The 10,431-nt window shown below is 38.3% G+C and overlaps 1 long non-coding RNA gene across 1 annotated transcript in view; it reads right to left on the reverse strand.

The window, feature by feature from the left end:
• LOC114056546 overlaps window positions 1–8,962 on the reverse strand; it is a 16,782-nt gene extending 7,820 nt beyond the window's left edge. Inside the window, exon 1 of the long non-coding RNA XR_003571029.1 lies at window positions 8,903–8,962. This is a non-coding gene — a long non-coding RNA (uncharacterized LOC114056546). The remainder of the gene's footprint in view (window positions 1–8,902) is intronic.
• Window positions 8,963–10,431: the final 1,469 nt, after the last annotated feature.

Below are 10,431 nucleotides of genomic sequence, written 5' to 3' on the forward strand. Positions count from 1 at the left end.
ATTCCACGCAGATAACTGTGCTAGAAAAATAGCTTCTTTCAAAGAGAAAAGCCTCAGAAACACTCTCAAATTTCACAGAAGTTTTAAGAGAGTTGTTTCTTCATGCATGCAATACTGTGGTAATTAATTATATGCAATCTTCTTTAAAAAATATCCAAAATGCTTAGCTCCTCCAATTATTCTCTCCACGTTACCTATATATGAGAAACGTTGCAAGCCTGCTAGGGATATCTAAGCTGAATATTTTTCTCCTATTAACCACTGGAAAAAAACGTTACCTCAATGAACCTCTCCTACTTTATAATACAATGACTGAAATGCAACCCTAAGTAATCTTTATTCAAAAAGTGGTGTCTCCATTCTTTACTATCACAGACCACCACTTTTTCAGGTAGTCCTCTGGCAGCTGTGAACAAAGCTCTCCTGCTTTCCAGCCTTTTATCTATTTTCAATCACAATAGCCTGATTCATTTCCGTCTCTAGCTGGTGTTTTAACTGCACATGATAGATAATACAGATTTGCCAGAAAACTGCTGATTTTCCATCCCAATTTTTAAAATTCCTACTGCAGAGTTGAAAATAGTGACTTTGTTTGGGATTTTTCCTTAAAAATATTCTTGTCTTTGGTCATTGGGAAGGATTTTTCCTATAATTTCTCTAAATAGATGATACTAAGAAAGAGATTTTGACTCTCATTTAAACTATTTGGAAATAAGAACAGGTATGTGAGAAGACCACTTCTTATCAGGTTCTCCATGTTTCCAACAATAATTCAATGAATTGTAAAATGAAGCACAATTACATTTTTCTATTTCTGTTGAGCATTAGGGTAGGTGTTTCTTTAAGATAGTGATGCCATTGTAGACATCCCACAGGCAAGGACAAAGCGTAAGATCACTGAACTTGTATTTTCTTGTACTTGGCCTTACTTTTATCATTAAGGGAACCTTTGAAGAGTTAAGAGAAGAAGCTCTTGTACTCAAGTTGTCAAAGGCCTTGCCCCAACTAACTCTGGAACAGAAATTCTAAAATTCAAGTAAAATCAACAACAAAAATTAAAATACTTCTCGCTTTGCAGAATGAAACTAATCAGATACATCAAAGGCTTCATAATCTTTCCTGGTTCCTTACTGCATAGTTGCCTATGAATATGGATATCCCTATGTGGGTAAATGCTACAAGGTATGGTCAAAATTTAAATAGGATTCCAGACCACTTTGTGGTCATTTTATGACAGGAGAAAGGAATCAGTGCTAGAAGAGATCACTGAGAAGTTACATGAAGCCTGTAACATTCTTGATGCAGGTTTTGGTACTGACCAAATATCTTTTCAGGTGACATGAGGTGTTTGGTTTTTGCTTTTCCTCATGGGAATCAGTACTAAAGACCTCGTTCTGCTCAACTGAGAGAATTTTAATTCAAGGCAGTCTTTTCTAATTACTTTTCTTTCATCTTCAGCCTTAAGTATATCCTTACTCCTTACAGCTTGCTATGAATATACACAGTGAAATGCCCTTACCAGTGGGGTAAGGGCATTTTCTACAAGTGGTTTCAAAATATGCAGCATAGAAACCAGCACTGGGGCTGCAAATGAGGTTATCCACGCTGTAGTAGTGGATGTCAACAGGCAGAGGGCCTCACAGATACCAGAATGGTCAGGGCTGAGGTCAGTTCCAGTGCCAATGCCACCTGGACTGTCTCCTCCAGAAGCATTCTGATTACTTTATCTGAATTCATTTCTATCACAATCAGTGCTATGAAGGCCAAGTGTTCAGAGTGTTCAGTAGCTATAGATTGATTTGAGGAACCCTACGCTTCCAATTTCTAACAAAAAGGAGTTGCATATAGAACTCTTAATTGAAATATGACTCCCTCCCAAGCAAATTTTTTCGTTATGCCTCTTCCTATTTGTTAATTTGTTGCTGGACAAGACAAAATTAACACCTGATATTCTATGATTATCAGGCAGTGATGAGTACAGTTCCTTGCTTTCTTGAAGAAGTTGCAGACTGTTTCTTGTTCCTTTTCTTTGGCTCATCCTGGCTCATCCTTGCATAAAAATGCAGAAAGGCACAAGATGAACACACAGTCTTAGCTACCAAAGCCATTCCATCAAAGCATCAAGCATAGGACGCAGATGTATAGATACCAACACTGGGGTATACTGTGCCAAGAAAAAATAAAGCTTTTATAATAGGGGTTTTTGGTAGGGGAAAAATAAAATGTTGCATCTCTAGTTCAACACGCCAAAACCTTACTTGGATAAGTTATAATAGTTGTGCTCTAGTCTCCATACTAATCTTATTTATAGATCAATTATTTAACACATCTGCCTTTTTAAAGAGGTTCTGTGGCCTCCACTTGTTCATTTGTGCAGAGGGAAAAACATCATACTGAGATCTCAAGTGTTGCAGCAATTAGTGAAATGAGAAAGATGGCATTCTAGGATTTTCAGGGACATTGTACTTCACCGTCTTCAATTTTACAATTAGGATAACTTCAAATGTGTTTATAACCTTAAAAATGTCAACATGTTTCCATTATCTACTGTGTACATATTATTTTGAACCTACTTCACAGTGCAGAATATATTAATGTATTTATCTAGATTCTGATAAAGTGGTCCTTCAGACACTTAAGGACTTAAAGCCTTCATAAAAGTCTTGTACAGATAAGTATTTAAAAATGCTGAAAAATCATTAAATGTTAAATAACTTGCATATATTTTCATCGGTTCATTAGCATTTTTTGATTAAAAATGACATGCAAAATTTACAAAGAGAACACTAAGGGTCTAATACTCTCTGGCACTTAACAGTTCATGAGGGCATATTTTATACATCTCTTTAAAAAAGAAGTAAAAGAATAGAAGGGAAATAAAAAGCTTAAAAAGAAACAGGGAGAATGAGGTTTATTTTATCTTGCTTTGAACATGATGGGCAGACACAAGAGATGACAGCTCTTGTATATGCACTGTTTCTGTCTGATAGAAGGGTCAGTCTCAAAAAATGACCTACTATGTAGGGATCTGAAAAATGGATCTCATGGGAGCCATGCCCTTTTACATTATTCTGAAAGTGTCCAACAACCAGTAACCAGCCTCTCTCCCCTCAGCTTTCAGACGACTTCAAAGTTGATGTGGCTGGCCCCAGGCAGGTACTCATTGAGCCATGCCTGTAAAGCTGCTTGAAAGGGAACTTTGTAAAAAAATACCATCTTGCTTACTCCTCATCTGCTTTCTTTCTGCACTTAAAGCCACACTGTGTACTTCGGAAACATTTTTTTTTTTCTATTCTTAATATTTGATCATTTGCACACAAAGTAAAAAATAGGATTATCTTGAACAGTTGCAGTGGTATTATGTCATGAGGGCAATTAGTTCCATTGCCATTGTAATGCAGAGATCAGATATTCTGTAAAAAATGATAGGACCTTTATAATTGTTTCAGTCACAAGTTCTGTCTGTCTTCCAAATTCAAATATTCAAACCCCACCTGCTTCCAGGTATATAGTTCCCAGGCCTGCAAGGGATTTTAGTCACATTGCCTTATTCCCAAAGGAGAGAAAGGAAATCACTGACTCATTGGGCCAGCCTCTTTATGTCTCCTGAAAGGGGTAGGACAGAGAGAAGATTACAAGGACACAAAAGAAAATAGAAACTAACATCTTATTTGGAAGCTGAGGACACTGGATATGAGAATGAGAAAACATTTCTCTACACAATAGCAAGCTGTATCACAATATAGTTACTATATGACTTACATGTGTGATTTTAGAATCACAAAATCCAAAACATTTTCACAATTTTCTGTAATAAAATTCTATATGTGTAAAGCCAAGTGAAGTTCTATAAATATAAATCCAAGTGAATGATCTACTAGGAATTACCTGTTGAATATATTTCTCAATTTGTTCAATTCAAAACTAAGCCTTTTTTTTCCTCTGAAATCCTTCACCAGCTTTCTTTGCAAACAATTTTGCTTCTGTAGAGAGCAAAAATTGCACATTCTTGCACATTTAAATGGAAGTTTGTCAGATCCACATAAGTAATAACACTTGTCAGTGTTTGTCTGTACAGTAAATAGCACAGTGGGAGATGAAGAGAAGCACAGTGAGAAAGGAGGGTGCTCACCTGATTCTTTTGATATTAGCTTTTACTTGGCAGAACAAACACCAGTTGGGAGCTCATGTTGAATAAAGTTATTTGTGGAAAATTTGTCATCCGTAAGGTCAATAGAAAATGTCTTTATTCAATTAACTCAAGTGCCATAGATTTAAAAACTTAATTTCGAATACAGAACTGTACCCATGAAAAACCACAACGTGATGTTACATATTATTCTGAAGGGGCTGTTTTCTGTTTCTTATACATTTAAAATGAATTATGAGCTTTCAAAGAATTACCTTTATGCTGACAAAGCTGAAGTATCTTCTGCAAATCTTAACAAATATTTCCTCATGTAGGGTACTATGCCGGATGATAGTTGATTCATGCAAAACTTAAAGCCCATGAGTAATTACATTCAGTTCATGGTATTACTCATACTCTTTAATGAAGATACACATTTAAGTAACTTGATGACTCTTTAGAATATACTGGGTCAATTAAAGAATTAGGGACTTTTCATGTGGGCTGATCACCAACTTCCCCTGCTCCTCCCCTCCCCCAGAAGTCCATTTTTGAATCACTGAAGCCTCTTAGAATTCTAAGCAACTCATACAGTAAAAAAATAGTAAAAGACCAGAATGAGAGTGAGCTGTAAAACCAAACCTCTCCATGCTGATGGACTATACAGCAGACTATATACGATAATGTAACAGGGGAAAAAAAAGCTGCCTGACTTACATTTTCCTAAAAAAAACCCCTATTTCACCTTGCATCTGTGTGTGCTGAAGTCCCTCTGGAATTTTAAGAATGTGATTGCACGACTAATTTTAAAACTAAACAAAATTACCATGTCTTTTTTCTGAATGTAATTGAAGTGTGTACACTTGTGCAAGTTTGGGGCTGTTTATTTTAAATGGTAAATGGAAGATGGACCCATACTGACACCAAGAAACACCAAAGAAATCCCCTGGGAAAGGCCCAACATAGGTCATTACACCCACTGTCCCTCCATCTGGCTAAACAGAAGCAAGGAAGTTTTCTAGTCTGCCACCTAATTAATAAGAGCACAATTCCAGAATTCATTTGCAACTCAGTACTAATGAGTATATATTGACAGCAAGAGTTTCTATTTTAGACATATTAGTGAATATAATTGTATTCCATTCCCAGTGATTGGCATTTTGGATCACACATCATAAAAGAGGGTGGAGATAAAGTTTTCCTCTCTGAAGAAATTCAGTGTTGAATACCAGGGTTCCACAATAACAGCCAAATCAAATTGTTGGAATTTAACACTGTGAAGCACTTTTCTTTCAAATCACTTGATGATTTTGAAAACGTGAATCCATCTCTTACTATCTGTTTTTTAATCCATATGGAGCATCAGTCCAAACTAAGATCTAGAATTAAAACTACTAAAATATATTAGAAAATCTTGGGAAAATGCACAAAAAGAATGGACAAGAAATAAAGTTAACTCTTTTAAAAAGAAGTGTCATTTTCCCTCTTTTTATTTATAGGAATGCAGATATATAAACAGTATTTTCCCATATATCTCTCAATTTTTCCATTTTTTATTAACCTGGGATGAATTTAGATCATGTAATTTCTTAAGTTGTTTCTAAATATAAAATAACAGACAAAGTTTGGCAATAATTATATGCATTTTATAAGAATAATTAATTTTTAAAAGCACAAACATTATGGTACTTTCAAATAGAGAGTTTTTACTGATTCCTGTATTACAATAGTCCTTCTCTTAATTCTGTGTATTGTCTTCAGAGGTAACAGCACTGAAGGACAGGGAAATAGTACTGCAGTTTGTGCAATGCTCAGCAACAAGAATTTTAAATCCCTCACTAGCAGAGAATTACATCACATTCCAGTGGAAAGATATGTTAAATGCAAGCATCAATACAGCATCCAGAAGCCCATATGAGAATTACTGAGGGCAATACCAGGGATTTTGAAGGCATTGATTCCTTTCATACATGTTTTCAGACAACTTTAAAAACCTAAGCCCTCTGATAAGCTTGAACTATTAACTGTGATGAAGCATATGTGTGTATCACTTCACAAGTGGCAAAGTTGGACAAAAGGACATACAAGACAGCTGAATATTTTAAGCATATTCATGAAGAAAGATTAGTTAGGGAAACAAAATATATACGAGTTATCAGTAATAACAATGCTTTCCCTGACAATCTACAAATTTACATATCAGTATACAGTGCCCATCACTAAAGTCTAAAACTGTCAGTAAAACTAGGGCAATTTAAATACCAAGCTATTTTCACAGTATTTTCCTGGCTTTTCTAAGGTTAACTGTACTTATATGACAAATGTAAAGTTGTACAGATGTGACCAATGCAATTGGAGTTATACAGTACAATTCCCAAAAATGCACCATTAACAGAAATATATAAATTATTTTAAATAATTTGTTCTTACAGAGCACTCAGAGTCTGTGACTGAGATTTGAGAGTGTTTCATCCTCAATTTTACGTGTGTACAAACAAGAAGGTTTCTGATGGTTCTGATTCAAACTCCAAGGGTGTGAGAAAAATGTCCTTATCACTTACCATGGTGGTATAGAGAGATAAATCAGCTTCCCCTGAACATGGGCAAAATGATCAGTTGATTGGAGGAGAAGACTTCCATGGGACATCCCAGTAAATAGGGCCAGGACCTATGCTGCTTACAGCAGAGTCTGCCATCAGGCATCAGCAGCAGTCTGTAGCTGATGATAAGGAAACTGCTACACTTCAGGCAGGGTTTAAATTCTACTTTCAGCTACTAAATCAGTGTATCACAGAATCACAGAATATGCTGAGTTGAAAGGGATGCATAAGGTTCATCAAGTCCAACCCTTAACCCTGCACATGACTATCCCCAGGAGTCACACCACATGCCAGAAGAGTATCATTCAAATGCTTCTTGAACTCTGTCTGGTTTGGTGCTGTGACCACTTCCCTGGGGAGCCTATATCAGTGCTCAACCACCCTCTGGGCAAAGAACCTTTTTCTAATATCCAATCTAAACCTCCCCTGACACAACTTCAGGCCATTCCCTCAGGTTCTGTCACTGGTCCCCACAGAGAAGAGATCAGTGCCTGCCCCCCTCTTCCCCTCATGAGGAAGTTGTAATTGCAATGGTATCTCCCCTCAATCTTCTCTTCTCCAGGCTGAACACACCTCAGCCGCTTCTCATATGGCTTCCCCTCAAGGCCCTTCTATGTCTTCATTGCCTTCCCTTGGGCATTCTCTAATAGGTGCACATCTTTTTTATATTGCAGTGCCCCAAACTGCCCGCAATATTCGAGGTAAGGCTGCCCCACTGCAGAGCAGAGCAGGACAATCCCTTCCCTTGACCAACTGGAGATGTTTTGCCTGACGCCCCCCAGGACATGGTTGGCCCTCCTGGCTGCCAGGGCACTGCTGACGCATATTCGACTTGCCACTGATCAGGACCTCAGGTCCCTTTCCACGGCACTGCTTTCCAGCATCTCATTCCCAGTCTGTACATACATTCGGGGTTGCTCCATCCCAGGTGAAGAATCCAGTGCTTCTCCTTGTTGAACTTCATATGGTTGGTGATCGCCCAGTCCTCTAATTCATCGAGGTCTCTCTGCAGGTCCTCCCTGCCTTCAAGGGCATCAACGGCTCCTCTCAGTGTCATCTGCAAACTTGCTTAATATCCCTTCCAGTCCCACATCCCAGCAATTTATGAAAATGTTGAAGAGCACAGGGCTTAAGATGGAGCCCTGTGGAACCCCACTAGTCGCAGGTTGCCAGTCCGATGTTACTGCATTCACTATTACACTCTGTACTTGACTTGTGAGCCAATTACTCACCCACTGTGTGATGTGTTTATCCAGCGTTGTGCTGGACAGTTTGTCCAGAAGGATCTTGTGAGAGACAGTATCAAAAGCTTTACTGAAATCCAAAAAGATTACATAAGCTGACTTCCCCTGATCAACTAAGGTGATTACCTTGCCCTAAAAGGAAATTGGGTGTGATAAGTAGAACTTTCCTCTCATGAACCCATGCTGGCTGTGATCAATAACTGTGTTATCTTTCAGATATTTTTCAATACCTCCCAGAATAATCTTCTCCATAACTTTACCAGGCACTGAAGTGAGACTGACAGGCCTGCAGTTTCCAGGATTCTCCTTCTTGCCCTTCTTGAAAATTAGGACAATGTTTGCCAGCTTCCAGTCAGCTGGGTCCTTTCCAGATTCCCAAGACTGCTCAAAAATCATTGAGAAAGGTTTTGTGATTGCATCAGCCAGTTCTTTGAGGATTCTGGGATGAATCCACTGGGCCCGATGGATTTGTAGGGATCCAGCTGGAGCAGCAGATCCCACACAAATTGAGGGTCGACTGGGAGTAGATCATTCTCACAGTCATGGTCATTCAGCTCAGGGCACTGAGACCCCCTTTGTCCCTCATCTGTGTTGAAGACAGAGGAAAAGAAAGCATTAAACACCTCTGCCTTGTGTCTGTTCCTGTTTGTGAGGTGACCATCCTCGTCCTGTAACAGGCTGATAACATTTCTATTCTCCTATTGCCATTAAAGTATTGGAAAAAACTCTTTCTATTGTTCCCCACATTTCTGGCAGCTTCAACTCCATCTGAGCTTGGGTTGCATGAACTTTCTCCCTACTGCGGCAAGCAGCATCTCTGAATTCTTCCCATGTCACCTGACCTTGCTTCCACTGGGCATACATCTTCCTTCTTTTGCCTTTTTTCCAGGAGAAGATCCTTGTTCAGCCAAGCCAGTCTTCTTCCTCACCTGCTTGACTTCCGACATTTGGGAATTGCTCCTCCTGTGCCCTTAGGAGGTGATATTTGAAAAGTGACCAGTAATGATGGATCAGGTGTGATACACTGTAGCCAACCACTCATGAGGCAGATTGAGGGATCTCGTTAGTGCTGGTTTCTTCAAGTTTTGGAACATGATCCCCTTGCTCATCACTGGTGAGCTTGGTTTTGTCCTCTTCCCCCTTCCAAGCTAGTTTAAAGCTCTGTCAACAAGCCCTGCTGGCTCCTGCACTAAAACTCCTTTTCCCCTTTGAAGTAGGTACACCCCATCAGATGTTAGCAGACCAGGTGTTGAGTAGATCATCCTATGGTCAAAAAACCCAATTTTTTTCCCAATTACACCATCCTCGGAGCCAATCATTAATCTGATGGATCAATGCCTATCCTTATCAGTATTATTCCTTGTTACCAGAAGGATCAAGGAAATTACTACCTGTGCTGCTGATCCCTCTACAAATCATCCTAGGGCCCTGAAGTCTCTTTTGTTTGCCCTCCTCCTTCCCTTTGTTTTTATTTGACACTGCCAGTTTGAACTGGTCCTTTATAGCATGACAAATTAGCTTGGTCAGCTAAAGCTGGGATTTTCTGAAGCCAGTGCTAGTGCTGTTCAGCCTACTACAGTATATAAGAGTAAGGCAGACAAAGTCACACAGATTTCTCATGAATTTTGGGTCCTGATTCTGCCTTCTTCCTTACCTGTATCAATACCTACCTGGAATTCTGTTCAATACACGGATATCCACAGTCTCAACAAAACACTACAGTCAAACATAATATTATACCCTCCAAGCTAAGCTTTTCATAATCCCCTAATACATCATATGAAAATACCAATGCTTGTACATATAAGTATGGGCATATTGCATATTTGAAGATTTCATGACATGTATGCCAGCATGAAAATACACTAATTCATGTGCTAGGAGACATTATGGTAAAGATAATCAAAAGTACAGGCACACAGATTCAACTAGCAATTCCTGTTCAATGTAGGTATTCTTTTATCAATATGAAGGCACATTAGCAGGTTAGAATTGATGCTCCCTGTGCTAAAGAGAATGTCAATCTACATGGCTAAAGAACAAACTTAATTTAGGTTTGCTAGGTCCAAGATTTGCTACCAAGGGGAAAATATGAAATTTGTTTGATGCAGCATGGCTCTTTTATCTCTTAAGTGAAGACAGAAGTCTTGAAAACAGAAAATATAACATTTATCTTCTGTAATTTATAAAATAACTGTGCATATAATTATTCATCTGAAATATTTAAAATAAAATACTCAAATTATATTTGTGTAGGAAAAATGGATCCATATGAAGTCAGCATTTTTAAAAAGCATGTTATCTCACTGTAAAAATAGTAAAACATTTAGAAGAGAATACTGAAAGAAACAGCATTGGTGAAAGCTGCGGTTTGTAATTGCAAAGTTAATTATCTTTCCTAAACCATCAGTTGTCACTTAGATAGACCAGATTCTAGCAGGCTCTCAGGGGACTGACT

The sequence above is a fragment of the Empidonax traillii genome, unplaced genomic scaffold (genome assembly GCF_003031625.1).
Source record: "Empidonax traillii isolate 1590-97213 ecotype Southwest subspecies unplaced genomic scaffold, ASM303162v1 scaffold96:size1206935, whole genome shotgun sequence".
Classification (NCBI taxonomy): domain Eukaryota; kingdom Metazoa; phylum Chordata; class Aves; order Passeriformes; family Tyrannidae; genus Empidonax; species Empidonax traillii.